The sequence below is a fragment of the Eschrichtius robustus genome, chromosome 5 (genome assembly GCF_028021215.1).
Source record: "Eschrichtius robustus isolate mEscRob2 chromosome 5, mEscRob2.pri, whole genome shotgun sequence".
In the NCBI taxonomy this organism is placed as follows: Eukaryota; Metazoa; Chordata; class Mammalia; order Artiodactyla; family Eschrichtiidae; genus Eschrichtius; species Eschrichtius robustus.
Window position 1 is genome coordinate 105861682 of NC_090828.1, and position 20239 is coordinate 105881920.

Here is a 20239-nt window from a genome sequence, read left to right on the forward strand (position 1 = left end):
ACACAATCTGGTTCAATTGTACATTATATATGTCTACTCTACAGATCCTCTTCCCATGTAAAATATTACAGAGTGTTCTGTAGACCTCCCTTGCTATATGGTCGGTCGTTTTGAAATATGTATATAATATGTATTTGGATATGTATAGTAACACTAATCTCATTTATCCATTCCCCCCACCTTTCCTTTTAGATGAGCATAGTTGGTTTTCTAAGTCTGTGAGTGTCTTTCTCTGTGGAAATATGTTCATTTGTGTCAGTGATTAGATAACGCCTCTAAGGGATATCATAGGATATAGGTCTTTTGCTTTCCGACTTACCTCATGTTTTGTGATTATCTCCAGGCTCATCTCTGGTGCCTCAAAGAGCAGTGTTTCATTGTTTTCCATGGCTAATATTCCATTGTGTACATGGACTCCTTCTTCTTTATCCATTCACCTGTTGATGGACATTTTGGTTGCTTCCCATCTTGGCTATTTTGAATAAGGCTGCAGTGCAGCCTTTGCAGCCTGTGTCTTTTCGATCCTGGTCTTCTCAGGTGAGAGGCCCAGTGGTGTGCCTGTTGCATTGAGTGGTACCTCAATTTTCACTTTTTAACGCAGTTCCTTTTGGTACTCCTTACTGGCTGTTAACCACTTTACATCTCACCAGCACCTAGAGGTTACACAGTTCTCTACAACCCCGTCAGCATTTATTGTTGGTAGACTTTTTGCTGACGGTCAGTGGACAGGTGTGAGTTGAAACCTTTTGGTTGATTAGATTGCATGAGTCTAATAATTCCTGAGGTTGAGCTTTTACCCATTTTCCTGTTTTTTTGTTTAAAGAGAGTGAGGAATACTTACCTCTGCATACTATCTTCTTGAAACATTCGCCTGTTTTGAATTTCTTTTGTCCATTCCCCACCTGAGCACAATTTTTGACGGCAGGTGTCCTTTACAGCCCTGAGCCCTTGTGAATTTTAAGTGACCAGTAGCTGTGGGTTTAAAGCTGCTCTTGCGGGAAACGGCCACAAGGGGGCAGCATTTCTCCTTTACCAAATCTGGTCACTAGGGCAACAGAGCCTTAATGGAAGTCGTGTTCTAGGTTGTAAAGTACAATGGAATGTGCCGGGAAAAAGCCCTTTAAGTGTATGTGTCATTCCTTCTTGTTTGTATTTTTAACAAAATTTTTATTCTTTATCACAGCAAATTCGATTACAATGGTTTGTTTGGTCTAGGTGTGCAAGATGTGGTTCCTTCACACATATACATATATCTATTCTTCTTTGGAATCTTTTCCCGTGTAGGTTATGACACAATGTTGAGTAGTCTTCTCTTGGTATTCTGTAGGTCTTTGGTGATTATATATTTCACGTGTGTTTGTATATCTCTGTTCACCTCAATATGGTAATGTACCCAATCCTCACACCTTTCCATTTGGTGAACCTTAAGTTTTTGTACTGAATCTGTGATTGCCTTTCTCTGTGGAAGTATCTTCGTTTGTATCAATTTTTAGGTAACACCTCTATGTGGTATGATAGGATATGTGTCTTTCGCTTTCTCACTTACTCCAAGTTGCGTGATTACTTCTAGAGTCATCTATGGTGCTGCAAATGGCATTGTTTCATTTTATCGCTAGCTCATAATCCATCTGTACATGTAGCAGTTCTTCTTTGCCCACCCATCTGTCGGTGGACTTTTTGGTGACTTCCATATCTTGGCTATGGTAATACTGTGCAATGCAGATTTGCCTGCCTCTTTCTTTCCAATTCTGTCTTCTTAGGTTATAGGTCCAGGAATAAGCCTCTGGATCGTATGGTAGCTCAATGTTTACCTTTTAACGGCACCTCCACTCTGCTCTCATGAGTGGCTCTCTCCAGGTTACATCCCACTTAAAGTGGAGGGTTTGCATTTCTCCACAGCACCTTCAGCATTTATTCTTTGTGGTTTTTTACTGATGGTTATTCTGACTGGTGTGAGCTGATACGTCTTTGTGGCTGAATTTGCATGTGTCTCATGATCCATTAAAACTGAGCTTTAAGGCAGGTCCTTTTCATTTTTCAGGCTGTGAGTACCGCTTAGTTCTTCAAAGTGTTTTCTTAAAGTATGTATGTCATAATTTTAAAATTTTTTCGCCATTACCTCCCTGAAGACATTTTGCGGTGACCATTAGCACAGGCTTAAACCTGCGTTTGCAGGTAACGGCCAGAGGGTGGCGGTCTTTCTACGTTCCCCATGCTGGTACTAGGGCAACAGGCCTTCCGGCCAGTGGTGTTCCTCGGTTATAAATTAGAGTGGATTGTGCCTGAAGAAACCCACAAATGCTGATGTCTCCTTACTTATGTTTGTCTTTTAAATTTACCTTATATTTATTATTGGAGCAATATTACATTGTGTACATGGAAGAGTTCTTCTTGGTGCGTTCCTCTGTTGATGGACATTTTCATTGCTTCCAAATGTTGGCTATGGTCAATATGGCTGGAGTGCAGGATTGCCAGCCTGTGACGTTTTGATTCTCATTTTCTCAGGGGATAGGCCCAGCAGTGGGTATGACTGATTGACGGGTAGCTCAGTGTTTACCTTTTCAAGGCACTTCCATTGTGTTTTCATTAGTGGCTCTTACCACGTCCCCCTTAGGGCCGAGTGTACGCATTCCTCCACAGTCCCTTCAGCATTTATTTTTTGAAACATTTTTGCTGATGGCCAGTCTGACTGCTGTGAGCTGATAGGTTTTTGTAATTTGGGTTTGCATGTCTTTAAAAATTCCTAAAATATATCATTTTCCCACACCTTTTTCTTTCCTCTTCTTTAAAGGAAAAGCTGTGAGTACCACATAGCTCTTGAAATTGTCTTCTTGGAAGGTTGCCCTCTTTTGAAATTTTTGCTCCATTTTTGATCCCAGGATTTATTTGGAGGGCAGGTGTCATTTACAGAATGGCAAGTTGGTGAATATTTAGTGACCTTTAGCAGTGGGTTGAAAGCTGCTGTTGTGGGAAATGGCCACAAGGAGGCAGCATTTCTCCATTCCCAAATCTGAGTACTAGGGCAGCAGAGCCTTTCTGGAAGTCGTGTTCCTAGGTTGTAAATTAGAATGGAATGTGCCAGGAGAAACCCCCATAAGTTTAGGTCTCATTACTTCTTGTTTTTGTTAATTTTTTTAATCGGGGTAAGGACTAGAATATTGTTTGTCCTAGGGGTACACAATCTGGTTCATTTGTACATTATATATGTCTACTCTACAGATCCTCTTCCCATGTAAAATATTACAGAGTGTTCTGTAGACCTCCCTTGCTATATGGTCGGTCGTTTTGAAATATGTATATAATATGTATTTGGATATGTATAGTAACACTAATCTCATTTATCCATTCCCCCCACCTTTCCTTTCAGATGAGCATAGTTGGTTTTCTAAGTCTGTGAGTGTCTTTCTCTGTGGAAATATGTTCATTTGTGTCAGTGATTAGATAACGCCTCTAAGGGATATCATAGGGCATAGGTCTTTTGCTTTCCGACTTACCTCATGTTTTGTGATTATCTCCAGGCTCATCTCTGGTGCCTCAAAGAGCAGTGTTTCATTGTTTTCCATGGCTAATATTCCATTGTGTACATGGACTCCTTCTTCTTTATCCATTCACCTGTTGATGGACATTTTGGTTGCTTCCCATCTTGGCTATTTTGAATAAGGCTGCAGTGCAGCATTTGCAGCCTGTGTCTTTTCGATCCTGGTCTTCTCAGGTGAGAGGCCCAGTGGTGTGCCTGCTGGATTGAATGGTACCTCAGTTTTCACTTTTCAACGCAGTTCCTTTCGGTGGTCATTATTGGCTGTTAACCACTTTCCATCCCACCAGCACCTAGAGGTTACACAGTTCTCTACAACCCCGTCAGCATTTATTGTTGGTAGACTTTTTGCTGACGGTCAGTCGACAGGTGTGAGTTGGAACCTTTTGGTTGATTAGATTGCATGAGTCTAATCATTCCTGAGGTTGAGCTTTTACCCATTTTCCTGTTTTTTTGTTTAAAGAGAGTGAGGAATACTTACCTCTGCATACTATCTTCTTGAAACATTCGCCTGTTTTGAATTTCTTTTGTCCATTCCCCACCTGAGCACAATTTTTGACGGCAGGTGTCCTTTACAGCCCTGAGCCCTTGTGAATTTTAAGTGACCAGTAGCTGTGGGTTTAAAGCTGCTCTTGCGGGAAACGGCCACAAGGGGGCAGCATTTCTCCTTTACCAAATCTGGTCACTAGGGCAACAGAGCCTTAATGGAAGTCGTGTTCTAGGTTGTAAGTTACAATGGAATGTGCCGGGAAAAAGCCCTTTAAGTTTATGTGTCATTCCTTCTTGTTTGTATTTTTAACAAAATTTTTATTCTTTATCACAGCAAATTCGATTACAATGGTTTGTTTGGTCTAGGTGTGCAAGACGTTGTTCCTTCACACATATACATATATCTATTCTTCTTTGGAATCTTTTCCCGTGTAGGTTATGACACAATGTTGAGTAGTCTTCTCTTGGTATTCTGTAGGTCTTTGGTGATTATATATTTCACGTGTGTTTGTATATCTCTGTTCACCTCAATATGGTAATGTACCCAATCCTCACACCTTTCCATTTGGTGAACCATAAGTTTTTGTACTGAATCTGTGATTGCCTTTCTCTGTGGAAGTATCTTCGTTTGTATTCAATTTTTAGGTAACACCTCTATGTGATATGATAGGATATGTGTCTTTCGCTTTCTCACTTACTCCAAGTTGCGTGATTACTTCTAGAGTCATCTATGGTGCTGCAAATGGCATTGCTTCATTTTATCGCTAGCTCATAATCCATCTGTACATGTAGCAGTTCTTCTTTGTCCACCCATCTGTCGGTGGACTTTTTGGTGACTTCCATATCTTGGCTATGGTAATACTGTGCAATGCAGATTTGCCTGCCTCTTTCTTTCCAATTCTGTCTTCTTAGGTTATAGGTCCAGGAATAAACCTCTGGATCGTACGGTAGCTCAATGTTTACCTTTTAACGGCACCTCCACTCTGCTCTCATGAGTGGCTCTCTCCAGGTTACATCCCACTTAAAGTGGAGGGTTTGCATTTCTCCACAGCACCTTCAGCATTTATTCTTTGTGGTTTTTTACTGATGGTTATTCTGACTGGTGTGAGCTGATACGTCTTTGTGGCTGAATTTGCATGTGTCTCATGATCCATTAAAACTGAGCTTTAAGGCAGGTCCTTTTCATTTTTCAGGCTGTGAGTACCGCTTAGTTCTTCAAAGTGTTTTCTTAAAGTATGTATGTCATAATTTTAAAATTTTTTGGCCATTACCTCCCTGAAGACATTTTGCGGTGACCATTAGCACAGGCTTAAACCTGCGTTTGCAGGTAACGGCCAGAGGGTGGCGGTCTTTCTACGTTCCCCATGCTGGTACTAGGGCAACAGGCCTTCCGGCCAGTGGTGTTCCTCGGTTATAAATTAGAGTGGAATGTGCCTGAAGAAACCCACAAATGCTGATGTCTCCTTACTTATGTTTGTCTTTTAAATTTACCTTATATTTATTATTGGAGCAATATTACATTGTGTACATGGAAGAGTTCTTCTTGGTGCGTTCCTCTGTTGATGGACATTTTCATTGCTTCCAAATGTTGGCTATGGTCAATATGGCTGGAGTGCAGGATTGCCAGCCTGTGACGTTTTGATTCTCATTTTCTCAGGGGATAGGCCCAGCAGTGGGTATGACTGATTGACGGGTAGCTCAGTGTTTACCTTTTCAAGGCACTTCCATTGTGTTTTCATTAGTGGCTCTTACCACGTCCCCCTTAGGGCCGAGTGTACGCATTCCTCCACAGTCCCTTCAGCATTTATTTTTTGAAACATTTTTGCTGATGGCCATTCTGACTGCTGTGAGCTGATAGGTTTTTGTAATTTGGGTTTGCATGTCTTTAAAAATTCCTAAAATATATCATTTTCCCACACCTTTTTCTTTCCTCTTCTTTAAAGGAAAAGCTGTGAGTACCACATAGCTCTTGAAATTGTCTTCTTGGAAGGTTGCCCTCTTTTGAAATTTTTGCTCCATTTTTGATCCCAGGATTTATTTGGAGGGCAGGTGTCATTTACAGAATGGCAAGTTGGTGAATATTTAGTGACCTTTAGCAGTGGGTTGAAAGCTGCTGTTGTGGGAAATGGCCACAAGGAGGCAGCATTTCTCCATTCCCAAATCTGAGTACTAGGGCAGCAGAGCCTTTCTGGAAGTCGTGTTCCTAGGTTGTAAATTAGAATGGAATGTGCCAGGAGAAACCCCCATAAGTTTAGGTCTCATTACTTCTTGTTTTTGTTAATTTTTTTAATCGGGGTAAGGACTAGAATATTGTTTGTCCTAGGGGTACACAATCTGGTTCATTTGTACATTATATATGTCTAGTCTACAGATCCTCTTCCCATGTAAAATATTACAGAGTGTTCTGTAGACCTCCCTTGCTATATGGTCGGTCGTTTTGAAATATGTATATAATATGTATTTGGATATGTATAGTAACACTAATCTCATTTATCCATTCCCCCCACCTTTCCTTTTAGATGAGCATAGTTGGTTTTCTAAGTCTGTGAGTGTCTTTCTCTGTGGAAATATGTTCATTTGTGTCAGTGATTAGATAACGCCTCTAAGGGATATCATAGGATATAGGTCTTTTGCTTTCCGACTTACCTCATGTTTTGTGATTATCTCCAGGCTCATCTCTGGTGCCTCAAAGAGCAGTGTTTCATTGTTTTCCATGGCTAATATTCCATTGTGTACATGGACTCCTTCTTCTTTATCCATTCACCTGTTGATGGACATTTTGGTTGCTTCCCATCTTGGCTATTTTGAATAAGGCTGCAGTGCAGCATTTGCAGCCTGTGTCTTTTCGATCCTGGTCTTCTCAGGTGAGAGGCCCAGTGGTGTGCCTGCTGGATTGAATGGTACCTCAGTTTTCACTTTTCAACGCAGTTCCTTTCGGTGGTCATTATTGGCTGTTAACCACTTTCCTTCCCACCAGCACCTAGAGGTTACACAGTTCTCTACAACCCCGTCAGCATTTATTGTTGGTAGACTTTTTGCTGACGGTCAGTCGACAGGTGTGAGTTGAAACCTTTTGGTTGATTAGATTGCATGAGTCTAATAATTCCTGAGGTTGAGCTTTTACCCATTTTCCTGTTTTTTTGTTTAAAGAGAGTGAGGAATACTTACCTCTGCATACTATCTTCTTGAAACATTCGCCTGTTTTGAATTTCTTTTGTCCATTCCCCACCTGAGCACAATTTTTGATGGCAGGTGTCCTTTACAGCCCTGAGCCCTTGTGAATTTTAAGTGACCAGTAGCTGTGGGTTTAAAGCTGCTCTTGCGGGAAACGGCCACAAGGGGGCAGCATTTCTCCTTTACCAAATCTGGTCACTAGGGCAACAGAGCCTTAATGGAAGTCGTGTTCTAGGTTGTAAAGTACAATGGAATGTGCCGGGAAAAAGCCCTTTAAGTGTATGTGTCATTCCTTCTTGTTTGTATTTTTAACAAAATTTTTATTCTTTATCACAGCAAATTCGATTACAATGGTTTGTTTGGTCTAGGTGTGCAAGACGTGGTTCCTTCACACATATACATATATCTATTCTTCTTTGGAATCTTTTCCCGTGTAGGTTATGACACAATGTTGAGTAGTCTTCTCTTGGTATTCTGTAGGTCTTTGGTGATTATATATTTCACGTGTGTTTGTATATCTCTTTTAACCTCAATATGGTAATGTACCCAATCCTCACACGTTTCCATTTGGTGAACCTTAAGTTTTTGTACTGAATCTGTGATTGCCTTTCTCTATGGAAGTATCTTCGTTTGTATCAATTTTTAGGTAACACCTCTATGTGGTATGATAGGATATGTGTCTTTCGTTTTCTCACTTATTCCAAGTTGCGTGATTACTTCTAGAGTCATCTATGGTGCTGCAAATGGCATTGCTTCATTTTATCGCTAGCTCATAATCCATCTGTACATGTAGCAGTTCTTCTTTGTCCACCCATCTGTCGGTGGACTTTTTGGTGACTTCCATATCTTGGCTATGGTAATACTGTGCAATGCAGATTTGCCTGCCTCTTTCTTTCCAATTCTGTCTTCTTAGTTTATAGGTCCAGGAATAAACCTCTGGATCGTACGGTAGCTCAATGTTTACCTTTTAACGGCACCTCCACTCTGCTCTCATGAGTGGCTCTCTCCAGGTTACATCCCACTTAAAGTGGAGGGTTTGCATTTCTCCACAGCACCTTCAGCATTTATTCTTTGTGGTTTTTTACTGATGGTTATTCTGACTGGTGTGAGCTGATACGTCTTTGTGGCTGAATTTGCATGTGTCTAATGATCCATTAAAACTGAGCTTTAAGGCAGGTCCTTTTCATTTTTCAGGCTGTGAGTACCGCTTAGTTCTTCAAAGTGTTTTCTTAAAGTATGTATGTCATAATTTTAAAATTTTTTGGCCATTACCTCCCTGAAGACATTTTGCGGTGACCATTAGCACAGGCTTAAACCTGCGTTTGCAGGTAACGGCCAGAGGGTGGCGGTCTTTCTACGTTCCCCATGCTGGTACTAGGGCAACAGGCCTTCCGGCCAGTGGTGTTCCTCGGTTATAAATTAGAGTGGAATGTGCCTGAAGAAACCCACAAATGCTGATGTCTCCTTACTTATGTTTGTCTTTTAAATTTACCTTATATTTATTATTGGAGCAATATTACATTGTGTACATGGAAGAGTTCTTCTTGGTGCGTTCCTCTGTTGATGGACATTTTCATTGCTTCCAAATGTTGGCTATGGTCAATATGGCTGGAGTGCAGGATTGCCAGCCTGTGACGTTTTGATTCTCATTTTCTCAGGGGATAGGCCCAGCAGTGGGTATGACTGATTGACGGGTAGCTCAGTGTTTACCTTTTCAAGGCACTTCCATTGTGTTTTCATTAGTGGCTCTTACCACGTCCCTCTTAGGGCCGAGTGTACGCATTCCTCCACAGTCCCTTCAGCATTTATTTTTTGAAACATTTTTGCTGATGGCCATTCTGACTGCTGTGAGCTGATAGGTTTTTGTAATTTGGGTTTGCATGTCTTTAAAAATTCCTAAAATATATCATTTTCCCACACCTTTTTCTTTCCTCTTCTTTAAAGGAAAAGCTGTGAGTACCACATAGCTCTTGAAATTGTCTTCTTGGAAGGTTGCCCTCTTTTGAAATTTTTGCTCCATTTTTGATCCCAGGATTTATTTGGAGGGCAGGTGTCATTTACAGAATGGCAAGTTGGTGAATATTTAGTGACCTTTAGCAGTGGGTTGAAAGCTGCTGTTGTGGGAAATGGCCACAAGGAGGCAGCATTTCTCCATTCCCAAATCTGAGTACTAGGGCAGCAGAGCCTTTCTGGAAGTCGTGTTCCTAGGTTGTAAATTAGAATGGAATGTGCCAGGAGAAACCCCCATAAGTTTAGGTCTCATTACTTCTTGTTTTTGTTAATTTTTTTAATCGGGGTAAGGACTAGAATATTGTTTGTCCTAGGGGTACACAATCTGGTTCATTTGTACATTATATATGTCTACTCTACAGATCCTCTTCCCATGTAAAATATTACAGAGTGTTCTGTAGACCTCCCTTGCTATATGGTCGGTCGTTTTGAAATATGTATATAATATGTATTTGGATATGTATAGTAACACTAATCTCATTTATCCATTCCCCCCACCTTTCCTTTTAGATGAGCATAGTTGGTTTTCTAAGTCTGTGAGTGTCTTTCTCTGTGGAAATATGTTCATTTGTGTCAGTGATTAGATAACGCCTCTAAGGGATATCATAGGGCATAGGTCTTTTGCTTTCCGACTTACCTCATGTTTTGTGATTATCTCCAGGCTCATCTCTGGTGCCTCAAAGAGCAGTGTTTCATTGTTTTCCATGGCTAATATTCCATTGTGTGCATGGACTCCTTCTTCTTTATCCATTCACCTGTTGATGGACATTTTGGTTGCTTCCCATCTTGGCTATTTTGAATAAGGCTGCAGTGCAGCATTTGCAGCCTGTGTCTTTTCGATCCTGGTCTTCTCAGGTGAGAGGCCCAGTGGTGTGCCTGCTGGATTGAATGGTACCTCAGTTTTCACTTTTCAACGCAGTTCCTTTCGGTGGTCATTATTGGCTGTTATCCACTTTCCATCCCACCAGCACCTAGAGGTTACACAGTTCTCTACAACCCCGTCAGCATTTATTGTTGGTAGACTTTTTGCTGACGGTCAGTCGACAGGTGTGAGTTGGAACCTTTTGGTTGATTAGATTGCATGAGTCTAATAATTCCTGAGGTTGAGCTTTTACCCATTTTCCTGTTTTTTTGTTTAAAGAGAGTGAGGAATACTTACCTCTGCATACTATCTTCTTGAAACATTCGCCTGTTTTGAATTTCTTTTGTCCATACCCCACCTGAGCACAATTTTTGACGGCAGGTGTCCTTTACAGCCCTGAGCCCTTGTGAATTTTAAGTGACCAGTAGCTGTGGGTTTAAAGCTGCTCTTGCGGGAAACGGCCACAAGGGGGCAGCATTTCTCCTTTACCAAATCTGGTCACTAGGGCAACAGAGCCTTAATGGAAGTCGTGTTCTAGGTTGTAAAGTACAATGGAATGTGCCGGGAAAAAGCCCTTTAAGTGTATGTGTCATTCCTTCTTGTTTGTATTTTTAACAAAATTTTTATTCTTTATCACAGCAAATTCGATTACAATGGTTTGTTTGGCATAGGTGTGCAAGACGTGGTTCCTTCACACATATACATATATCTATGCTTCTTTGGAATCTTTTCCCGTGTAGGTTATGACACAATGTTGAGTAGTCTTCTCCTGGTATTCTGTAGGTCTTTGGTGATTATATATTTCACGTGTGTTTGTATATCTCTGTTCACCTCAATATGGTAATGTACCCAATCCTCACACCTTTCCATTTGGTGAACCTTAAGTTTTTGTACTGAATCTGTGATTGCCTTTCTCTGTGGAAGTATCTTCGTTTGTATCAATTTTTAGGTAACACCTCTATGTGGTATGATAGGATATGTGTCTTTCGCTTTCTCACTTACTCCAAGTTGCGTGATTACTTCTAGAGTCATCTATGGTGCTGCAAATGGCATTGCTTCATTTTATCACCAGCTCATAATCCATCTGTACATGTAGCAGTTCTTCTTTGTCCACCCATCTGTCGGTGGACTTTTTGGTGACTTCCATATCTTGGCTATGGTAATACTGTGCAATGCAGATTTGCCTGCCTCTTTCTTTCCAATTCTGTCTTCTTAGGTTATAGGTCCAGGAATAAACCTCTGGATCGTACGGTAGCTCAATGTTTACCTTTTAACGGCACCTCCACTCTGCTCTCATGAGTGGCTCTCTCCAGGTTACATCCCACTTAAAGTGGAGGGTTTGCATTTCTCCACAGCACCTTCAGCATTTATTCTTTGTGGTTTTTTACTGATGGTTATTCTGACTGGTGTGAGCTGATACGTCTTTGTGGCTGAATTTGCATGTGTCTCATGATCCATTAAAACTGAGCTTTAAGGCAGGTCCTTTTCATTTTTCAGGCTGTGAGTACCGCTTAGTTCTTCAAAGTGTTTTCTTAAAGTATGTATGTCATAATTTTAAAATTTTTTGGCCATTACCTCCCTGAAGACATTTTGCGGTGACCATTAGCACAGGCTTAAACCTGCGTTTGCAGGTAACGGCCAGAGGGTGGCGGTCTTTCTACGTTCCCCATGCTGGTACTAGGGCAACAGGCCTTCCGGCCAGTGGTGTTCCTCGGTTATAAATTAGAGTGGATTGTGCCTGAAGAAACCCACAAATGCTGATGTCTCCTTACTTATGTTTGCCTTTTAAATTTACCTTATATTTATTATTGGAGCAATATTACATTGTGTACATGGAAGAGTTCTTCTTGGTGCGTTCCTCTGTTGATGGACATTTTCATTGCTTCCAAATGTTGGCTATGGTCAATATGGCTGGAGTGCAGGATTGCCAGCCTGTGACGTTTTGATTCTCATTTTCTCAGGGGATAGGCCCAGCAGTGGGTATGACTGATTGACGGGTAGCTCAGTGTTTACCTTTTCAAGGCACTTCCATTGTGTTTTCATTAGTGGCTCTTACCACGTCCCCCTTAGGGCCGAGTGTACGCATTCCTCCACAGTCCCTTCAGCATTTATTTTTTGAAACATTTTTGCTGATGGCCATTCTGACTGCTGTGAGCTGATAGGTTTTTGTAATTTGGGTTTGCATGTCTTTAAAAATTCCTAAAATATATCATTTTCCCACACCTTTTTCTTTCCTCTTCTTTAAAGGAAAAGCTGTGAGTACCACATAGCTCTTGAAATTGTCTTCTTGGAAGGTTGCCCTCTTTTGAAATTTTTGCTCCATTTTTGATCCCAGGATTTATTTGGAGGGCAGGTGTCATTTACAGAATGGCAAGTTGGTGAATATTTAGTGACCTTTAGCAGTGGGTTGAAAGCTGCTGTTGTGGGAAATGGCCACAAGGAGGCAGCATTTCTCCATTCCCAAATCTGAGTACTAGGGCAGCAGAGCCTTTCTGGAAGTCGTGTTCCTAGGTTGTAAATTAGAATGGAATGTGCCAGGAGAAACCCCCATAAGTTTAGGTCTCATTACTTCTTGTTTTTGTTAATTTTTTTAATCGGGGTAAGGACTAGAATATTGTTTGTCCTAGGGGTACACAATCTGGTTCAATTGTACATTATATATGTCTACTCTACAGATCCTCTTCCCATGTAAAATATTACAGAGTGTTCTGTAGACCTCCCTTGCTATATGGTCGGTCGTTTTGAAATATGTATATAATATGTATTTGGATATGTATAGTAACACTAATCTCATTTATCCATTCCCCCCACCTTTCCTTTTAGATGAGCATAGTTGGTTTTCTAAGTCTGTGAGTGTCTTTCTCTGTGGAAATATGTTCATTTGTGTCAGTGATTAGATAACGCCTCTAAGGGATATCATAGGGCATAGGTCTTTTGCTTTCCGACTTACCTCATGTTTTGTGATTATCTCCAGGCTCATCTCTGGTGCCTCAAAGAGCAGTGTTTCATTGTTTTCCATGGCTAATATTCCATTGTGTGCATGGACTCCTTCTTCTTTATCCATTCACCTGTTGATGGACATTTTGGTTGCTTCCCATCTTGGCTATTTTGAATAAGGCTGCAGTGCAGCCTTTGCAGCCTGTGTCTTTTCGATCCTGGTCTTCTCAGGTGAGAGGCCCAGTGGTGTGCCTGCTGGATTGAATGGTACCTCAGTTTTCACTTTTCAACGCAGTTCCTTTCGGTGGTCATTATTGGCTGTTAACCACTTTCCATCCCACCAGCACCTAGAGGTTACACAGTTCTCTACAACCCCGTCAGCATTTATTGTTGGTAGACTTTTTGCTGACGGTCAGTCGACAGGTGTGAGTTGAAACCTTTTGGTTGATTAGATTGCATGAGTCTAATAATTCCTGAGGTTGAGCTTTTACCCATTTTCCTGTTTTTTTGTTTAAAGAGAGTGAGGAATACTTACCTCTGCATACTATCTTCTTGAAACATTCGCCTGTTTTGAATTTCTTTTGTCCATTCCCCACCTGAGCACAATTTTTGATGGCAGGTGTCCTTTACAGCCCTGAGCCCTTGTGAATTTTAAGTGACCAGTAGCTGTGGGTTTAAAGCTGCTCTTGCGGGAAACGGCCACAAGGGGGCAGCATTTCTCCTTTACCAAATCTGGTCACTAGGGCAACAGAGCCTTAATGGAAGTCGTGTTCTAGGTTGTAAAGTACAATGGAATGTGCCGGGAAAAAGCCCTTTAAGTGTATGTGTCATTCCTTCTTGTTTGTATTTTTAACAAAATTTTTATTCTTTATCACAGCAAATTCGATTACAATGGTTTGTTTGGTCTAGGTGTGCAAGACGTGGTTCCTTCACACATATACATATATCTATTCTTCTTTGGAATCTTTTCCCGTGTAGGTTATGACACAATGTTGAGTAGTCTTCTCTTGGTATTCTGTAGGTCTTTGGTGATTATATATTTCACGTGTGTTTGTATATCTCTTTTAACCTCAATATGGTAATGTACCCAATCCTCACACGTTTCCATTTGGTGAACCTTAAGTTTTTGTACTGAATCTGTGATTGCCTTTCTCTATGGAAGTATCTTCGTTTGTATCAATTTTTAGGTAACACCTCTATGTGGTATGATAGGATATGTGTCTTTCGTTTTCTCACTTATTCCAAGTTGCGTGATTACTTCTAGAGTCATCTATGGTGCTGCAAATGGCATTGCTTCATTTTATCGCTAGCTCATAATCCATCTGTACATGTAGCAGTTCTTCTTTGTCCACCCATCTGTCGGTGGACTTTTTGGTGACTTCCATATCTTGGCTATGGTAATACTGTGCAATGCAGATTTGCCTGCCTCTTTCTTTCCAATTCTGTCTTCTTAGTTTATAGGTCCAGGAATAAACCTCTGGATCGTACGGTAGCTCAATGTTTACCTTTTAACGGCACCTCCACTCTGCTCTCATGAGTGGCTCTCTCCAGGTTACATCCCACTTAAAGTGGAGGGTTTGCATTTCTCCACAGCACCTTCAGCATTTATTCTTTGTGGTTTTTTACTGATGGTTATTCTGACTGGTGTGAGCTGATACGTCTTTGTGGCTGAATTTGCATGTGTCTCATGATCCATTAAAACTGAGCTTTAAGGCAGGTCCTTTTCATTTTTCAGGCTGTGAGTACCGCTTAGTTCTTCAAAGTGTTTTCTTAAAGTATGTATGTCATAATTTTAAAATTTTTTGGCCATTACCTCCCTGAAGACATTTTGCGGTGACCATTAGCACAGGCTTAAACCTGCGTTTGCAGGTAACGGCCAGAGGGTGGCGGTCTTTCTACGTTCCCCATGCTGGTACTAGGGCAACAGGCCTTCCGGCCAGTGGTGTTCCTCGGTTATAAATTAGAGTGGAATGTGCCTGAAGAAACCCACAAATGCTGATGTCTCCTTACTTATGTTTGTCTTTTAAATTTACCTTATATTTATTATTGGAGCAATATTACATTGTGTACATGGAAGAGTTCTTCTTGGTGCGTTCCTCTGTTGATGGACATTTTCATTGCTTCCAAATGTTGGCTATGGTCAATATGGCTGGAGTGCAGGATTGCCAGCCTGTGACGTTTTGATTCTCATTTTCTCAGGGGATAGGCCCAGCAGTGGGTATGACTGATTGACGGGTAGCTCAGTGTTTACCTTTTCAAGGCACTTCCATTGTGTTTTCATTAGTGGCTCTTACCACGTCCCTCTTAGGGCCGAGTGTACGCATTCCTCCACAGTCCCTTCAGCATTTATTTTTTGAAACATTTTTGCTGATGGCCATTCTGACTGCTGTGAGCTGATAGGTTTTTGTAATTTGGGTTTGCATGTCTTTAAAAATTCCTAAAATATATCATTTTCCCACACCTTTTTCTTTCCTCTTCTTTAAAGGAAAAGCTGTGAGTACCACATAGCTCTTGAAATTGTCTTCTTGGAAGGTTGCCCTCTTTTGAAATTTTTGCTCCATTTTTGATCCCAGGATTTATTTGGAGGGCAGGTGTCATTTACAGAATGGCAAGTTGGTGAATATTTAGTGACCTTTAGCAGTGGGTTGAAAGCTGCTGTTGTGGGAAATGGCCACAAGGAGGCAGCATTTCTCCATTCCCAAATCTGAGTACTAGGGCAGCAGAGCCTTTCTGGAAGTCGTGTTCCTAGGTTGTAAATTAGAATGGAATGTGCCAGGAGAAACCCCCATAAGTTTAGGTCTCATTACTTCTTGTTTTTGTTAATTTTTTTAATCGGGGTAAGGACTAGAATATTGTTTGTCCTAGGGGTACACAATCTGGTTCATTTGTACATTATATATGTCTACTCTACAGATCCTCTTCCCATGTAAAATATTACAGAGTGTTCTGTAGACCTCCCTTGCTATATGGTCGGTCGTTTTGAAATATGTATATAATATGTATTTGGATATGTATAGTAACACTAATCTCATTTATCCATTCCCCCCACCTTTCCTTTTAGATGAGCATAGTTGGTTTTCTAAGTCTGTGAGTGTCTTTCTCTGTGGAAATATGTTCATTTGTGTCAGTGATTAGATAACGCCTCTAAGGGATATCATAGGGCATAGGTCTTTTGCTTTCCGACTTACCTCATGTTTTGTGATTATCTCCAGGCTCATCTCTGGTGCCTCAAAGAGCAGTGTTTCATTGTTTTCCATGGCTAATATTCCATTGTGTGCATGGACTCCTTCTTCTTTATCCATTCACCTGTTGATGGACATTTTGGTTGCTTCCCATCTTGGCTATTTTGAATAAGGCTGCAGTGCAGCATTTGCAGCCTGTGTCTTTTCGATCCTGGTCTTCTCAGGTGAGAGGCCCAGTGGTGTGCCTGCTGGATTGAATGGTACCTCAGTTTTCACTTTTCAACGCAGTTCCTTTCGGTGGTCATTATTGGCTGTTATCCACTTTCCATCCCACCAGCACCTAGAGGTTACACAGTTCTCTACAACCCCGTCAGCATTTATTGTTGGTAGACTTTTTGCTGACGGTCAGTCGACAGGTGTGAGTTGGAACCTTTTGGTTGATTAGATTGCATGAGTCTAATAATTCCTGAGGTTGAGCTTTTACCCATTTTCCTGTTTTTTTGTTTAAAGAGAGTGAGGAATACTTACCTCTGCATACTATCTTCTTGAAACATTCGCCTGTTTTGAATTTCTTTTGTCCATACCCCACCTGAGCACAATTTTTGACGGCAGGTGTCCTTTACAGCCCTGAGCCCTTGTGAATTTTAAGTGACCAGTAGCTGTGGGTTTAAAGCTGCTCTTGCGGGAAACGGCCACAAGGGGGCAGCATTTCTCCTTTACCAAATCTGGTCACTAGGGCAACAGAGCCTTAATGGAAGTCGTGTTCTAGGTTGTAAAGTACAATGGAATGTGCCGGGAAAAAGCCCTTTAAGTGTATGTGTCATTCCTTCTTGTTTGTATTTTTAACAAAATTTTTATTCTTTATCACAGCAAATTCGATTACAATGGTTTGTTTGGCATAGGTGTGCAAGACGTGGTTCCTTCACACATATACATATATCTATGCTTCTTTGGAATCTTTTCCCGTGTAGGTTATGACACAATGTTGAGTAGTCTTCTCCTGGTATTCTGTAGGTCTTTGGTGATTATATATTTCACGTGTGTTTGTATATCTCTGTTCACCTCAATATGGTAATGTACCCAATCCTCACACCTTTCCATTTGGTGAACCTTAAGTTTTTGTACTGAATCTGTGATTGCCTTTCTCTGTGGAAGTATCTTCGTTTGTATCAATTTTTAGGTAACACCTCTATGTGGTATGATAGGATATGTGTCTTTCGCTTTCTCACTTACTCCAAGTTGCGTGATTACTTCTAGAGTCATCTATGGTGCTGCAAATGGCATTGCTTCATTTTATCACCAGCTCATAATCCATCTGTACATGTAGCAGTTCTTCTTTGTCCACCCATCTGTCGGTGGACTTTTTGGTGACTTCCATATCTTGGCTATGGTAATACTGTGCAATGCAGATTTGCCTGCCTCTTTCTTTCCAATTCTGTCTTCTTAGGTTATAGGTCCAGGAATAAACCTCTGGATCGTACGGTAGCTCAATGTTTACCTTTTAACGGCACCTCCACTCTGCTCTCATGAGTGGCTCTCTCCAGGTTACATCCCACTTAAAGTGGAGGGTTTGCATTTCTCCACAGCACCTTCAGCATTTATTCTTTGTGGTTTTTTACTGATGGTTATTCTGACTGGTGTGAGCTGATACGTCTTTGTGGCTGAATTTGCATGTGTCTCATGATCCATTAAAACTGAGCTTTAAGGCAGGTCCTTTTCATTTTTCAGGCTGTGAGTACCGCTTAGTTCTTCAAAGTGTTTTCTTAAAGTATGTATGTCATAATTTTAAAATTTTTTGGCCATTACCTCCCTGAAGACATTTTGCGGTGACCATTAGCACAGGCTTAAACCTGCGTTTGCAGGTAACGGCCAGAGGGTGGCGGTCTTTCTACGTTCCCCATGCTGGTACTAGGGCAACAGGCCTTCCGGCCAGTGGTGTTCCTCGGTTATAAATTAGAGTGGATTGTGCCTGAAGAAACCCACAAATGCTGATGTCTCCTTACTTATGTTTGCCTTTTAAATTTACCTTATATTTATTATTGGAGCAATATTACATTGTGTACATGGAAGAGTTCTTCTTGGTGCGTTCCTCTGTTGATGGACATTTTCATTGCTTCCAAATGTTGGCTATGGTCAATATGGCTGGAGTGCAGGATTGCCAGCCTGTGACGTTTTGATTCTCATTTTCTCAGGGGATAGGCCCAGCAGTGGGTATGACTGATTGACGGGTAGCTCAGTGTTTACCTTTTCAAGGCACTTCCATTGTGTTTTCATTAGTGGCTCTTACCACGTCCCCCTTAGGGCCGAGTGTACGCATTCCTCCACAGTCCCTTCAGCATTTATTTTTTGAAACATTTTTGCTGATGGCCATTCTGACTGCTGTGAGCTGATAGGTTTTTGTAATTTGGGTTTGCATGTCTTTAAAAATTCCTAAAATATATCATTTTCCCACACCTTTTTCTTTCCTCTTCTTTAAAGGAAAAGCTGTGAGTACCACATAGCTCTTGAAATTGTCTTCTTGGAAGGTTGCCCTCTTTTGAAATTTTTGCTCCATTTTTGATCCCAGGATTTATTTGGAGGGCAGGTGTCATTTACAGAATGGCAAGTTGGTGAATATTTAGTGACCTTTAGCAGTGGGTTGAAAGCTGCTGTTGTGGGAAATGGCCACAAGGAGGCAGCATTTCTCCATTCCCAAATCTGAGTACTAGGGCAGCAGAGCCTTTCTGGAAGTCGTGTTCCTAGGTTGTAAATTAGAATGGAATGTGCCAGGAGAAACCCCCATAAGTTTAGGTCTCATTACTTCTTGTTTTTGTTAATTTTTTTAATCGGGGTAAGGACTAGAATATTGTTTGTCCTAGGGGTACACAATCTGGTTCAATTGTACATTATATATGTCTACTCTACAGATCCTCTTCCCATGTAAAATATTACAGAGTGTTCTGTAGACCTCCCTTGCTATATGGTCGGTCGTTTTGAAATATGTATATAATATGTATTTGGATATGTATAGTAACACTAATCTCATTTATCCATTCCCCCCACCTTTCCTTTTAGATGAGCATAGTTGGTTTTCTAAGTCTGTGAGTGTCTTTCTCTGTGGAAATATGTTCATTTGTGTCAGTGATTAGATAACGCCTCTAAGGGATATCATAGGGCATAGGTCTTTTGCTTTCCGACTTACCTCATGTTTTGTGATTATCTCCAGGCTCATCTCTGGTGCCTCAAAGAGCAGTGTTTCATTGTTTTCCATGGCTAATATTCCATTGTGTGCATGGACTCCTTCTTCTTTATCCATTCACCTGTTGATGGACATTTTGGTTGCTTCCCATCTTGGCTATTTTGAATAAGGCTGCAGTGCAGCCTTTGCAGCCTGTGTCTTTTCGATCCTGGTCTTCTCAGGTGAGAGGCCCAGTGGTGTGCCTGCTGGATTGAATGGTACCTCAGTTTTCACTTTTCAACGCAGTTCCTTTCGGTGGTCATTATTGGCTGTTAACCACTTTCCATCCCACCAGCACCTAGAGGTTACACAGTTCTCTACAACCCCGTCAGCATTTATTGTTGGTAGACTTTTTGCTGACGGTCAGTCGACAGGTGTGAGTTGGAACCTTTTGGTTGATTAGATTGCATGAGTCTAATCATTCCTGAGGTTGAGCTTTTACCCATTTTCCTGTTTTTTTGTTTAAAGAGAGTGAGGAATACTTACCTCTGCATACTATCTTCTTGAAACATTCGCCTGTTTTGAATTTCTTTTGTCCATACCCCACCTGAGCACAATTTTTGACGGCAGGTGTCCTTTACAGCCCTGAGCCCTTGTGAATTTTAAGTGACCAGTAGCTGTAGGTTTAAAGCTGCTCTTGCGGGAAACGGCCACAAGGGGGCAGCATTTCTCCTTTACCAAATCTGGTCACTAGGGCAACAGAGCCTTAATGGAAGTCGTGTTCTAGGTTGTAAAGTACAATGGAATGTGCCGGGAAAAAGCCCTTTAAGTGTATGTGTCATTCCTTCTTGTTTGTATTTTTAACAAAATTTTTATTCTTTATCACAGCAAAT